Consider the following 3,881-nt stretch of genomic DNA (forward strand, 5'->3'; position numbering starts at 1 on the left):
ATATAGGTGGCCATTTCCCCTATAATGGCCAATGCATAGCCAGCAACAGGAAGCACAGAATCATTCAAAATGGTTTTGAAATACTTGTGAATGTGACCTCTTGAATGGTACTTTCCTCAGTTGTAAGTAAGAAAATGACAATGTCCTAGGGGTCTTGTAAGGATTATGTACATAAGTGAGTAGCATGATATTTCCAATTTTTAATCAAAGACACTTTGAATAGTTACAGTAATAGTATTAGTAGTCATAACATTTGTATAATTTTAGTAGTAATAACAACAGTGCTCGCTTTGGCAGCACATATACTAAAATTGGATCGATACAGAGAAGATTAGCAAGGCCCCAGCACAAGGATGACATGCAAATTCATGAAGCCTTCCATATTTTTATCCACTTTCTTCTCAGCAGCACATGGATCCTTCTCTAAAATAGACCATATATTATGCCACAAAGCAACTCTTAGCAAATACAAAGAAAATAGAGATACCACCCTGCATTCTATCAGATCATAATGGAATGAAATTAGAAATCAATGATAAAATAAAAAATAGAAGCTACTCCAGCACCTGGAGATGAAATAATATGCTGCTGAATGAACAATGGGTTGCAAAAGACATCAAAGAAAAGGTTAAAAAGTGCTTAGAGGTAAATGAGAACACTGATAAAACATATCAAAGTCTCTGGGACACTGTGAAGGCTGTACTAAGAGGAAAGTTCATTGCATGGAGTTCATTCCTTAAAAGAAGAACAAGTCAACAAATAAATGACCTAAAATTTCATCTCAAAGCCCTAGAAAAAGAAGAAAAAAACAACACCAAAAAACAGTAGAAGACAGGAAATAATTAAAATCAGAGCTGAAATCAATGAAATTGAAACAAAAGAAACAATTGAAAAAATTGACAAAACAAAAAGTTGGTTCTTTGAAAAAATAAATAAAATAGATAAACCCTTAGCCATGCTAAAGAAGGGAAGGAGAGAGAAAACTGAAATTACTAACATCCTTGATGAAAAAGGAAATATCATGATGGGCACTACAGAAATACAAAAAATAATTAGAAATTATTTTGAAAATTTGTACTCCAATAAAATAGAAAATATCAAAGGCATCAACAAATTTCTAGAGTCATATGATTTACCCAAACTGAATCAGGATGATATATAGAAGTTGAACAGATCAGTTTCAAGCAATGAAATAGAAGCCTACCAACCAAGAAAAGCCCAGGACCTGATGGATACACAGCTGAGTTCTACCAAACCTTCACAGAAGAACTAATACCAATACTCCTCAAATTATTTTCATGAAATAGAAAAAGAGGGAACACTTCCAAACTCCTCCTATGAGGCCGATATGACTCTGATTCCAAAACCAGACAAAGACACATCAAAGAAAGAAAATTTTATACCAATATCTCTAATGAACATAGATGCAAAAATTCTCAGTAAAATTCTGGAAAATCGAATACAAAAACATATCAAAAAGATAGTGCATCACAATCAAGTGGAGTTCATCTCAAGGATGTAAGGTTGGTTCAACATATGGAAATCAATAGATGTAATTTATCACATCAGTAGACTTAAAGATAAGGATCATATGATCATCTCAATAGATGCAGTAAAAGCATTTGACAAAATACAGCACCTCTTCATGTTCAAAACACTAGAAAAACTAGTGATAACAGGAACATATCTCAACATTGTAAAAGCTATCTATGCTAAGCCCCAGGCCAACATCATTCTAAATGGAGAAAATTGAAAGAATTCCCTCTAAAAACTGGAACAAAACAGGGATACCCTCTTTCACCACTTTTATTTAACATAGTTCTTGAAACACTGGCCAGAGCAATTAGACAAAAGAAATTAAAGGGATATGGATAGGAAAAGAAGAACTCAAACTATCACTGTTTGCCGACGATATGATTCTATACCCCATGTCAAGAGGAAACTCCAAGCCTACTGAGTAGTGACTCCTCATTCTTTCTTTTCCACCACCCCTGGCACCAACTCATTAGCCTTTGTCTAGGTAAGTTTGGCCATTCAGGCTGTTTCCCACAAATGTCATAATACAGCATGTGGTCTTCTGTGTTTGGCTTTGTTCAATTAGCATACTATTTTTAAGATTCCTCCATTCCATACATGTATCAACACTTCCTTTTTAATGGCTGAATTGTGTGAATATAGCACATTTTATTTCTCTATCGATCAGTTAGTTGATGGACATCTGGATGCTCTCATTTCTTCACAGCTTGACTCTACCTGGTGATTCCTGCTGGGCTTAGGTATCGATCATCTACAATGCTCATCTTGTATTCTCTTATGAATACTGCCCCTGGAATTGTGCAACCTGAGTGCTTTCTTCCTAAACAGAAACTTCCCCATGTCTTATCTTACATGCATACTGACCCTGCTGGCTATCCAGCCTCCTAAAGCCCATCTTGGAGCATATCTTCCTGTACTCAAAAACTAATATAATAATACTAATTATAATCATTACAATCTATTAAATTCTAGGTTTACAACAGACATTTTCCCATAAGTTTTATGTAAATGATCTTATTTAATGCTCTCAAATATATAAGATAGGTATTCTTTGTATTCTCCACATGAGGAAACTGAGTCACAGTGTACATAAGAAATTTTCCAGGGTCACGTGGCAGGAAAGTGTTGGAACAGAGTGGGAACCCTGCAGCAGCAGAGAGACCTTAAGTTAACACCTAGTGGTCCTGGCCTGCTGGTGTTCAGCCTTTCCACAATCCATTGTCTTCGTATTGGATGGATGTGGGACTTGTTTCTAAGCAACAGAGCTTGACAAAGGTGATGTTGGGATAGGGTGGAATGCAATGTTTTCTGGACAATGGCAATACTGTTTTCCAAAGCAATCATTGCCATTTTTATATCCCCAACAACAGTGAAGAAGAATTTCCTTCTCCCCATGTCACTGCCAACACTTACCGTGGTCATTTTTAATCTCAGCCATTCCAGTGTGTGACTTGTCTATTAACCTTCTTAGTTTCTTTCCAAGAGCATAGGTGTTTGATTTTGATGAAGTCCAATGTATCTGCCAATTTCTGGGATTTATTTTCATAGTGAAGCTCCACCTGCTCGGGTACTGTGTCCTTCTGCTTTAATGATCTTGGTGTCCCCAGCTCTTAGCCTGTTTTCTCTACTGGTCTGCTGGGCTCTGCCTTGCTTCCCTGCTCTGCACTGTGGCCAGAAACCATCTGCACAGAAGATGCCAGGGCAGTAGTTGGGATCACTTTTTTTACTGGCCATCTCCCTCTGTCCTTCATTACCTCCTGGCCCATGTCCAACCATCAAGTGCTTCATGTATTATTTCAGTCTTTTGACTGTGCCAAGCGAAAAGGCGAAACCCAGGTTGCTCCATCCTCATTAGAATAGAAGCTGTTAACCACAAGCTTCCTTAAAGTAGAGAATAGGTCTTTTCTTATGAATGTTCTCTACCACATGTTGTAAAAATCTTATATATGGCAGATGCTCAAAATTAACTTTTGTTTACTAGTTGAAACTTGCTTAAAAGTGAAAACGGAAATAAATCTGTCTCAGCTTGTTTTTATATCTATAACATCTCAAAAGTAGAGTGCAATGAAATGAAAATCCAGTTTAGTTCAAAGTACAGAGTAATTGAAGTTTAGTTAACTGAACCCTTGGAAATTCACCCTCAAGGCAAATTTTTATAGCTTCGGGGCATTTTGTTTCCTGTTCTGTAATTAATTCATAAACGTTATTTTTTTTACATATTAAAACAAATTTATATTTCAGACAAGGTTTTAGAAGTAGTGATAAAAATGTCTTATGTAAATCTGAATATTCTTTCTAATTTGCTTCTGTCATTAACTTCTGTTTCTCATTTACTAACTCTTCAG

At 36.2% G+C, this 3,881-nt stretch overlaps 1 non-coding gene across 1 annotated transcript; it reads left to right on the forward strand.

Annotated features, from left to right (window-relative positions):
- Positions 1-281: 281 nt before the first annotated feature.
- Positions 282-388, forward strand: LOC124090889 (U6 spliceosomal RNA). Its single transcript, XR_006851273.1, has one exon. It is a non-coding gene; the product is annotated as a U6 spliceosomal RNA (small nuclear RNA).
- Positions 389-3,881: the final 3,493 nt, after the last annotated feature.

This window comes from Marmota monax, unplaced genomic scaffold (assembly GCF_021218885.2).
Source record: "Marmota monax isolate L192 unplaced genomic scaffold, Marmota_monax_Labrador192_F-V1.1 WCK01_AAM20220418_F8-fsc00010, whole genome shotgun sequence".
Taxonomy (NCBI): domain Eukaryota; kingdom Metazoa; phylum Chordata; class Mammalia; order Rodentia; family Sciuridae; genus Marmota; species Marmota monax.